At 40.0% G+C, this 11,598-nt stretch overlaps 1 long non-coding RNA gene across 1 annotated transcript; it reads right to left on the bottom strand.

Annotated features, from left to right (window-relative positions):
• Positions 1–2,921: 2,921 nt before the first annotated feature.
• Positions 2,922–8,480, bottom strand: LOC149971227 (uncharacterized). Its single transcript, XR_016492641.1, has 3 exons — positions 8,257–8,480; positions 5,923–6,977; positions 2,922–5,782 (listed from the first exon to the last, which is right to left on the bottom strand). It is a non-coding gene; the product is annotated as an uncharacterized LOC149971227 (long non-coding RNA).
• Positions 8,481–11,598: the final 3,118 nt, after the last annotated feature.

The raw sequence follows: 11,598 nt of genomic DNA, 5'->3' as shown, positions 1-11,598 counted from the left end.
ATCCTCAGTGATAAGACAAGGTGTTAGTGTGCCCCAGTTGTCCTATATCAATCAGAAATAACTAACACTGTGAGTAATGACTTTGTCGTGCATTACTACTGTACATTTGGATTGTCATGCAAATTATCATTGGTATACTATATTACTCGCTGATGAACCCAAGCTTGAAATTACTGTAAGCTTTTACCTGTTGTTTTCAACAGATGTCCATTCATTTCATCGAAGGTTTCATGTTCATATCCATTCCATGAAATCTGATATCCAACTAGAATACCTTCTCTTTACACAACTGAAATGTGGAATAATTTTAAGTATAAAATATTCACAGTACCAGTCAAAAGTTTGGATACACCTACTCATTCCAGGGTTTTTCTTTATTTGTACTATTTTCTACATTGTAGAATAACAGAAGACATCAAAACGAAGGAATAACACATATGGAATCATGTAGTAACCAAAACAGTGTTCAATAAATCTAAATATCTGTTATATTTGAGATTCTCCACCCTTTGCCTTGATGACAGCTTTGCACACTCTTGGCATTATCTCAACCAGCTTCATGAAGTAGTCACCTGGAATGTATTTCAATTAACAGATGGGCCTTGTTAAAAGTTAATGGAATTTATTGGAATGTATTTCCTTCAAAATGTTTGAGCCTATTAGTTGTGTTGTGACAAGGTAGGGGTGGTATACAGAAGATAGCTCTATTTGCATAGAAAACAACTCCATATTATGGCAAGACCAGCTCAAATAAGCAAAGAGAAAGGACAGTCCATCATTACTTTAAGACATGAAGGTCAGTCAATCTGGAAAATGTAAACAACTTTGAAAGTTTCTTCAAGTGCAGTCACAAAAACCATCAAGCGCTATGATGAAACTGGCTCTCATGAGGACTGCCACTAGAAAGGAAGACCCAAAGTTACCTCTGCTGCAGAGGATAAGTTCATTAGAGTTACAAGCCTCAGAAATTGCAGCCCAAATAAATGCTTCACAGAGTTCAAGTAGCAAACACATCTCAACATCAACTGTTCAGAAGAGACTGTGTGAATCATGCCTTCATGGTCGAATTGCTGCAAAGAAACCACTACTAAAGGACACCAATAAGAAAAAGAGACTTGCTTGGGCCAAGAAACACGAGCAACGGACATTAGACCGGTGGAAATCTATCCTTTGATCTGATGAGTCCAAATTTGAGATTTCTTGGTTCCAACCTCTGTGTCTTTGTGAGTATGTTTGGCTCCCACTGTGAAGCATGGAGGAGGTGGTGTGATGGTGTAGAGGTGCTTTGCTGGTGACACTGTCTGTGATTTATTTAGAAGTCAAAGCACACTTAACCAGCATGGCTACCACAGCATTCTGCAACGATACGCCATCCCATCTGGTTTGCGCTTAGTGGGACTATCATTTGTTTTTCAACAGGACAATGACCCAAAACACAGCTCCAGGCTGTGTAAGGGCTATTTGACCAAGAAGGAGAGTGATGGTGTGCTGCATCAGATGACCTGGCCTCCACAATCACCCGACCTCAACCAAATTAGCCGGCAGGGTAGCCTAGTGGTTAGAGCGTTGGACTAGTAACCGGAAGGTTGTGAGTTCAAACCCCCGAGCTGACAAGGTACAAATCTGTCGTTCTGCCCCTGAACAGGCAGTTAACCCACTGTTCCCAGGCCGTCATTGAAAATAAGAATTTGTTCTTAACTGACTTGCCTGGTTAAATAAAGGTCAAATAAAATAAATAAAATTGGGATGGTTGTGGATGAGTTGGACCGCAGAGTGAAGGAAAAGCAGCCAGCAAGTGCTCAGCATGTGGGAATTCCTTCAAGACTGTTGGAAAAGCATTCCTCATGAAGCTGGTTGAGAGAATGCCAAGAGTGTGCAAACCTGTCTTCAAGGCAAAGGGGGGCTACTTCGAAGAATCTAAAATAGAAAATATAGTTTGATTTGTTTAACACTTTTTGGTTAGGACATATGTGTTATTTCATAGTTTTGATGTCTTCACTATTATTCTTCAATGTAGAAAATAGTTTTTAAAAAAGAAAAACCTTTGGAATGAGTAGGTGTCCAAACGTTTGACTGGTACTGTACATTGGGCAGAATATGTATTTTTCTATTTAATATGACATGTTAGAATGGAACCTTTAGCCAGTAATATAAATTGCTTAATTATTACTGCCTGCTTCATTGTGATCTAGTTTGGTGGTTCCTATTCAAATCAAATCAAATGTATTTATATAGCCCTTCGTACATCAGCTGATACCTCAAAGTGCTGTACAGAAACCCAGCCTAAAACCCCAAACAGCAAGCAATGCAGGTGTAGAAGCACAGTGGCTAGGAAAAACTCCCTAGAAAGGCCAAACCTAGGAAGAAACCTAGAGAGGAACCAGGCTATAAGGGGTGGCCAGTCCTCTTCTGGCTGTGCCGGGTGGAGATTATAACAGAACATGGCCAAGATGTTCAAATGTTCATAAATGACCAGCATGGTCAAATAATAATAATCACAGTAGTTGTCAAGCGTGCAGTCAGCACCTCAGGAGTATATGTCAGTTGGCTTTTCATAGCTGCTCATTAAGAGTATCTCTACCACTCCTGCTGTCTCTAGAGAGTTGAAAACAGCAGGTCTGGGACAGGTAGCACATCCGGTGAACAGGTCAGGATTCCATAGCCGCAGGCAGAACAGTTGAAACTGGAGCAGCAGCACGGCCAGGTGGACTGTGAACAGCAAGGAGTCATCATGCCAGGTAGTCCTGAGGCATGGTCCTAGGGCTAAGGTCCTCCGAGAGAAAGAGAGGATTAGAGAGAGCATACTTAAATTCACACAGGACACAGGATAAGACAGGAGAAGTACTCCAGTTATAACAAACTGACCCTAGCCCCCCGACACATAAACTACTGCAGCATAATTAAATTAGCTAAATGCGCTGTATGGGCAAAATGTAATATAATTTTGTACAAATGTAGAAGAGCATTAGCAGAGACCTTGGAAGCAACATAACATCAAGACAGACTGTACACTCTTAGAAAAAAGGTTATACCTAAAACCTAAAAGGGTTTTACGCAGTGGAGAACCATGGCTATTGGACGTAGGCCTTCAGTGTGGGAAAAAAATCTTCCAACACGTAATACCAAACAAAACCAAAAAAATCTACCCAAAGCAAGTAGGTCCCAATCATAAGAATACAAAAACAGCCATTGGCTAGGGCCTCAGAAGCTACAGTGCCTTCAAATAGTATTGACCTTTTCCACATTTTGTTATGTTACAGCCTGAATTAAAGCATTTATTACATTGAGATTTTGTGTCACTGGCCTACACACAATGCCCCATAATGTCAAAGTGGAATTATGTTTTTAGACATTTTTGCTAATTAATAAAAAATGAAAAGCTGAAATGTCTTGAGTCAATAAGTTTTCAACCCCTTTGTTATGGCAAGTCTAAATAATTTCCGGAGAAAAGATTTGATTAACATCTCTGTACCCCACACATACATCTGTAAGATCCCTCAGTTGAGCAGTGAATTTCAAACACAGATTCAACCACAAAGACCAGGGAGGTTTTCCAATGCCTCGCAAAGAAGGGCACCTATTGGTAAATGGGCAAAAAAAGCAGACATTGAATATCCCTTTGAGCAGGGTGACTCTTGAAAACCTATGGCAAGGCTTGAAAATGTCTGTCTAGCAATATTTGAGCAATTATTAGTACATTTGCAAAAAATATGTTTTCATTTTGTCACTATGGGGTATTGTGTGTAGATGGGTGAGAGAGAAAAATCAGGCTGCAACACAACAAATTGTGGAACAAGTCAAGGTGTATCAATACTTTCTGAAGACACTGTCGATAGAAGGCATCCTACATTCAACTTTATTAGGACAGGATTTCTGAGTGACAGTGGAATCAACCAATCACAGTTTGACTTATGGGTGGGACCGTTTTTACAAAAACGTATGGGATCGTCTGCCTTCTAGAAGGCCGACAGGTCAGTGCGCAATAGCGAGTAGCAGTTTTCTCACGGTCTAGCTAGCTAGCGGCTGCAGTAGGCCACAATACCACATCTGCGGACTTTTTGGAGTGAACCTCCGACTCCTTCAAGTCACTTCTTTTATCTCCCCGGAGACCATCAAAGAAAAATCCTGATTGGATCTTTTTTTTTCTCTTCGGTGTTAACCCTTTCCTTTCCAACACAAACTAAAGAGATTAAATCTGAATATCATTAAAAATAATAATATTATTAGAATATCATTAAAACATTATTGAAAAGATAAATCCTTAGGCCTCACTGTTCCCAACTGGGCTATCCCCATGAGAGAACCCCTTGAAGAACCATTTTGGGTTCCATGTAGAACCCTTTCCACAGAGGGTTAAACTTGGAACCCAAAAGGGTTCTTCAAAGGGTTCTGCCACAGGGATATCTGACATCTAATAATATTGAAATACAGTTTTTCTCAATTGCTAAAACACAATTTCTGAAACCTTGCTCCATTTCCTGAAAACATTAAACACAAAACCTCATCTTCAAGCACTATTTACATAACCTCTGACTCCTCTCGCAAAATGAAACATTCGCCTCAAAACAGTTTTACCTGTGTTCAAAATTAAACACTGCTCTCAAATCATAAACAAAGTGATCAAAATGATATACACTCTCAAGCAGTCAGTAAACAATACACCGAAAAATAGAAAACACACAAATATTCATATTTTTCCGTCATTGTCTTTTGATGAACGAAAACATGTTTTATCATAGTAGCTCAAAATTGATCAGAAAATACTACTCTGCTTTGCTCTTCGCAATTTAGTTTTTTGTTCTTCCTCCTCCTTGTTCCCCTATTTTTACAGTACTGTACCCTGCATCTCACACACTTGTCCTTTGTCTCTGTGATACTGTAATTCTTGTTCTTTGTTGATATGAACCTGCAACCAGTCAAAATCTATTGAGCAGTCAGTACTGTTAATAAATGGAAAGCACAATGTTCAGGGCCATACAATTTGTCCATTGTACAGTATACAGCCTACAATGCACTGTACTACAGTATACAATACTAAAAGGGACAAAAATCAAAGGAGTAAACGTGATCAATGTGCTTCTTCTTGTCTTTGGGCTGGGTCAGGCCAGAGCACTTCGTCGACATCACAAGCAATATTGTCCCTCCTGAGGCAACGGGGGAAGAAGCCTCTTGTGCGCCGTATCCAGCCCTGACATGATTCCTCACCTATATCACCACAGGCTAAATCCATGTCTTGCAGCAGATTTACTCTGGTGTATGGTTGTCTATCATACACTTTCCATCTCCAAGAGGAGAAAAATTCCTCAATCGGATTCAGGAAAAGCGAGTATGGAGGGAGGTACAAGTTCATAAACTGCCCCTTGACGTTAACCATCCCCATAGCTGAGCAGCTCGGTGGAAACTGACATTGTCCCACACTAGGTGGGAATGGGATTCTCATTTAGCTCTGTCCCTGCTGCTCTTGAACCTGCTGCTCAAATAAAATATCTCTTAGATTGGCAATAAATCTTAGAAGGTGCTGGGTGTTATATGGTGTGTAACATGGTGATGTAGTACTCTGTATACTTGTTTCATTCGCATCCTGTTACGATGGAGGACACGGTCAATTGTGGAAATGCTCACACTGTCGATTCTCTGGAAGTGTGTGTTGTCTTGTATCACTCGTTCCTGGATTTCTCTGAGTCGTATTGCATTATCTTGAAGGACCATGCCAACTATAACGGCCTCTTGCTCCTGAGTGAATATAGCGGTCCTTCCACCTGCATGTGGCAGCCTTGCAATTCTACAAAAAGTAGTGCAGTTACAAAACATATTCATGCAGTACAATACATAGTGATTAACTTTACAAATGTCTATTGAAACAGCTGCAGATAGTGTAGTACAGTAAATTTGCAATTACAAAAATACAGTGGTATACTATACCTGTTCTCTTCTCTGAATGTCCTTACTATGGTGGACACAGAAAATCGGCTCAAATTGGGTTGCACTCTAAGTCCTGCTTCCCTCTGTCAGTCCATGGACAAGAACATGGTCTTTAACTGTTGCTCGAATTTCATCAGATATTTCCACTCTTTGTCCTCCTCTTCCTCTTTCTTGCCCTCTTCCTCCTCGTCGCCCACCTCTCATACGCACTCGTCCTCGTCCTCTCACATTGTTTCTTCTATCCATTCTCAGACTTTCTCCTTCCCACCTTCAACAACCTGTTTGCTCTCTGAACTGGCTTATATTGGTTGTGTCGCATCATTTGAAACAGGTTAAATCAATTTGAGTGGTTGTGTTCAATCAATGACATATTCTCTATTTGTATTTGATTGTTGCCACTTGTGTTTACCAGTATGGATGACATGTGCATTAAGGTGCAGAATGTGTTTAGAGTTTTCCTGAAAAGTCTAATTGAGATCTGCAAATTGTGTTTTACCATGTGAAATGGTTTAAGGTATTGACAACAGACTGCATAATTAGGTAAATGAGTCCAGGCAACTGAGAACTTTGTTCAGCCAATGGGTTTTAGTGTTTTAGCAATTGAGAAAAACTGTAATATGCTATTTAGCAGACACTATTATCCAAAGCGATTTACAGTCACACGTGCATAGCATACATTATACATAATGTATGGGTAGTCCTGGGAATCAAACCCACGATTCTAGCGTTACCACTGCCATGCTATACCAACTGAGCTACAAAGTGTAGGCTGCTCCATCTTTGTGATGGAATGATGGTGGACCACAGAGAAGAAGCAGGAAATCAGCCCTAAGGCGCATCTCACTTCCTGCTGGAATCATAGTCATGGTGATGGCTCATGGTTCGTCACACTGTTGGGTCACCGGGGAGACGGGATTCCAGCTGGTCCCACAGTGTTGAGTCCAGTGGGACCAGGGGAGACAGAGACAGATTCAGGATGCGGTCATGTTTCCAGCATTCCCATCCCATCTGTAAACACAGTCTCCAATAACTCCGTGACTGCACCAGTGAGGGGCCTGAGAGAGAGATTGAGAGCACGAGAGAGAGAGAGAGGTGAATGGTGTATGATGACAAAGCGTACTCGCAACAGACTTAAATCCCCAAACAAAGAAAAAGTCAGACTGTTACTGTGTTCGAATACCCATACTAACTGCACTAACCATACTATTTGTGACGTAAATTGAGTATATAGTATGCTTATTGGTCATAGTATGGATATAGTTAGTAAGCCAAAAGTTCCTGGATGTCGTACTAAATTCGCCAAAAAATGAAGTATACACGCAGAGGACACTATTTCTGTACTTTAGGGCCCATAATGCAATTCTTCAGGAAATGGGCATGGCTTCATTGTTTTCAGATTTGAAGAAAATGGCGGAAAATATGCAGCCGAAGTCCGACGAGAGCAGATACAAATTCATTGCTTTAACTAATTATGACAAATGTTAAGAAAATGTTTAGCAATGTAATAAAGTAATGACTTTTCAAACAAGTTACCGTCCAGGTTACGTTGGCTGACAATTTGTTAGCTACACTGTCCTTACGAACCACATAGCATATCATTACAGCAGTATGTACCGATATGTTGTTAATTATACATTAAACTTTCCACTATATTAACTATAGGCTAACTACCCAACAATTATTGACTTGATTATTCCCGTCATTCTCAGCTTAGCTAAATAGTATAGTCGTTGTGCGTTCTCAATGCACTCTCGTCTGAGTGTACCAGAGCGCAGAATAATGAATTTGAGAGCTCCACACCCGTTGAATATGGCCGATGTCAGTACACTTCGGCAAAAAAAACGTAATTAAATTGTTGCCAGCAGCACAGTTACAGCCACCAATTCTCTGGATAACATTAAAACTGCCTAACCAGCTCTGCTAGGGCGAGTAAAATGGTCAGAGTGGTCTCATTTGTGTCTGGAAGTAGCTAGCCAATGTTAGCTTGGGTGCTTGACTGCCATTATAAGGTCAGAACGCTCAAATCAACCCTACTCCTTGTGTGATAATGTTGCGTTAGGAGGTAGGTGAAAGAATCAGGCGCATGAGAACACTCTTAAAAATCCGTGAAAACAAGAAATAGGGCATAACCTCACCGAGCTACATCACAATAAAATAATAATCCCGCACAAACCTAGGCAGGCAACAGGGTAAATATATACACACAGAAATGAAGGCAAATGAAACCAGGTGTGGAAAAGAACCAAAAACAGAAAAGGAAAAAGGGATCGGTGATGGCTAGTAGACCTGCTACTCCGACCCGCAGAGCACCGCCCGAGCAAGGAAAGGAACTACCTTCGGTGGAAGTCGTGACACCTTGGCCCAAACGTCCGGTGTGCACTCCGAGAGCGGAACGCTCTGAATTTACAAGTGAACACACCCGAAGTCGTAAAATGTTTAACTGGTAATTTGTTATGTTAAATACCTAGCAAGAGGTTGCATAGCAACAGCATCAACTTCCGGTTGACAGGTGAAGAGCTAGTACACTCAACGGAAAGGGTACTATTCGTTTACAGTATACTAAAATGAAATAATAGTATATAGTATGTAGTGTATACTCATTAAGAATGTAGTATACCGTATTTCAGTATGGGTATTCGAACACAACTTGTGTTTTACTGGTGAGACATAAGGTTGGCTTTGGATGTTGTGCTGGCTCGTATGGCTAATTGTATGTCAAACGTGAATGTGAAATGTAAACCCCTCTAAGTCCACTTGACAATCTCTTCAGCGCACAGTACAGGCTTGGAGATGGGAATGACCTCTTAGTGATGCTGTAATTACTTCCTGCCTGGCATCATGCACTGCATGGCCTTAATAAAGAGTGACTGCCTTTAAAAGCAACAAATCCCTTTGAAAACGGCCTATGTGGCATTGATATGAGTCAGAAACAGTTATTCTAGTCTCAAAATTGACTACAAAGTGTAAATATGATAATTTTGGTCATAAAGTCAGTCTGGTCTAAATCAGAGTTTAGGTTTTGATTTGATGATGTCCATTTGCCCACTAACATGTGGTGAACAGCTTCAGTGATTGCATTCTATCCAATAGCATAGACCTTGAGACAGACCTGCCCAGCAACTCCGACTTTGTTGACAGACAACATTTAGCAAATTTTTTTTTTTACATGAGAAATACTGCACCAAAAACACCTTAGATGTAAAATTGTGCAACTAAAACATCCACTGCAAAAACGTCAAAATGTATTACAGATTTCTTGAGTTATCTTACATTCATTCTGGGAATTTCGAGGAAGTGAAATAGGCTACAGTGCATGGGGGACAAACATCATTAACCAAATGTGTCAAACATCTCCAAGACTCCAAGCTAAGGTTAAATCAATTTGAAAAAATATTTTAAAAAGACTGAAATCTCGTTTTTCGAATGATCAACAGAATAACACGTGCCATATGGCTCTTTAAGTACTATTGACAATGTATTGAGAAACATGCATAAAGCTGTCTTCTCACATTTTGAAATACAATGGTGATTTTACAACGCAATTGCATGGTGATGATTAAATCATCTTTCTTTCATCTTGAGTAAATTGGTGTGATTGATGGGTCTTGCAGTAATGGGGGACTTCAGGAAGGAGAGAACAGTGTTGGAGAGAACAGAGAACATGTAGTACCATTGGTTATGACTGTGATTGGCTGGCGGCTGCAGAGATGGGGTATCAGTGAACATAATCGACTAAAAACAAAAAAACAAAATCCTCTGCACAGATTTGAGTGTTCGGCACAAACTTAATCAAATGTCATTGTCTAACAAACATAATATTTTTCAAGAGCTTCAATCTGTTAGTAATTGCTTGTTTTTGCTTGTTTTTGTTTGCCTTAATTACGTGTTTGATTGTCTAGTACTTGTTTTCGTAAACTATGGGTTGGGAACCAAAGTGGGCCCAGTGCATGTGAGAGGTGGGCCGTGAGTTATGAGAATACATCCATAAACACAATTCTTGTTCTTAATTTTGGTAGTTGGAGTGCGATTTGGGTCATGGAAACATTGGTCAATTTCTCATTTGGGTCTTGAGCAGAATTTATTTTTAAACCCCTGTTCTAGTAAAATCATAAATGATATCCAAAGGATAGTATAAAAAAAACTCACCACTGTAAAATCCACAGGAATTCTGCCCCAAAAACAATGTGTCAGAATGGGTTTCACTTGGGAACTTCAGCCCTGTTGATCTGTGATTATTGTATGGCAATGAATATGAAGAGGCCTATGAGGATGTGGCCCAGTGATGGGCCTGCGAATGCAAGGCATCCAGACACCAAGACAGAGACTAGGATTGCATAATTCTGCATTGAACAAGGGACCATTTTCCCACACAATCTAAACAAACATAACGTTGGAAAAATAAACACAGATTGGTAAAAAAAAAAAACGTGTATATGAACATAAGATCTGTCTATTTGTCTTCCATCAACATAGCATATGTACCAGCATCCACTGTGGAGGGCATTGTCTCTGTGCTAGACAGGCATAAAACAGACCATTCCTATCGCGTCACTCTTAAAATATACTCGTATATACAAATATATACAAATGTATGATAAGGATGAATCAATGCCTGTAGCAACGAATAACTCTAAAGGTGTATTATTAACTTACTTGCTTATAATGTTGTCCCTAAACTAGATGATGAAAAGAAAACAACACTTATGTTTTATAAGTGTTGATGTACCACAATTGGCCTTTACAGCAAGAACACAGCTGTTGCTGAAGAACAATTTAAAATTGATAAAGGAAAAGACACAAGAGCGCCACCTACTGTACAACGATGTGCACCTTTCTGCATTATCCAGCTTCTGCCCGATAGTCAGCATCATCATCATCTTTACCGACACAGCTGTTGCCACACAATAAATCCAGGGAGAAGTCGTTTTTAAATATCCCTTAAATTTGTCAAAACTATTAAATGAAATCACACACTAAATAATTGTTGAATGCTTCTGTGGTTACACAACTGTGGCATATCCAATGTTTTGGTCAGTGTTTCTCAGGGGACCTTAATTAGTGGGGACATGCAGAAAGTATAAAAGCATAGAAAAGTCTAAGTGGAATCCTTGGGATGTCCCAACTCTGATCATCACCCCATTGAAGTTGAAATTGAAAACGGTTAAATGTCCAATGCAGCTGTTTTTATATCTACATCATATCATTTCTGGGTAACAATTAAGTACCTTACTATGATAGTTTTTTACTAAAATGGTCAAAAATAAACAATTTAATTGCAATCTTTAATTGCAAATATAAATTTCTCAATAAATCATTTTCTAGGACTGTCTGGGAGTGGTCTAAGTCGGGAGGGGAAAACTGAAAACTAGCTATTATTGGCATAGAGGTATCGAATTCTCTTTCTCATTGGTCTATTAGCTAATTTACTGACTGGTGATGTCACCAGGCAGGCCAAAACTCCACCCCACCAAAACAGGCAGACATTTCAGGCAGCCTTTTCAAACAGCTCTTACACTAAAAGGGCATTATCAAAGATTTGGCATGGGTTCTCAGATCCTCAAAGGTTCTACAGCTGCACCATCGAGAGCATCCTGATTGGTTGCATCACTGCCTGGTATGGCAGCTGCTCGGCCTCCGACCGCAAGGCATTACAGAGGGTTGTGTGAATGACTCAGT

This window comes from Oncorhynchus mykiss, chromosome 27 (assembly GCF_057628025.1).
Source record: "Oncorhynchus mykiss isolate SJ-2025 chromosome 27, ASM5762802v1, whole genome shotgun sequence".
NCBI classification, from domain to species: Eukaryota; Metazoa; Chordata; class Actinopteri; order Salmoniformes; family Salmonidae; genus Oncorhynchus; species Oncorhynchus mykiss.
The sequence above is the reverse complement of the archived record's forward strand: the minus strand, read 5'-3'. Positions and strand labels throughout refer to the sequence as shown.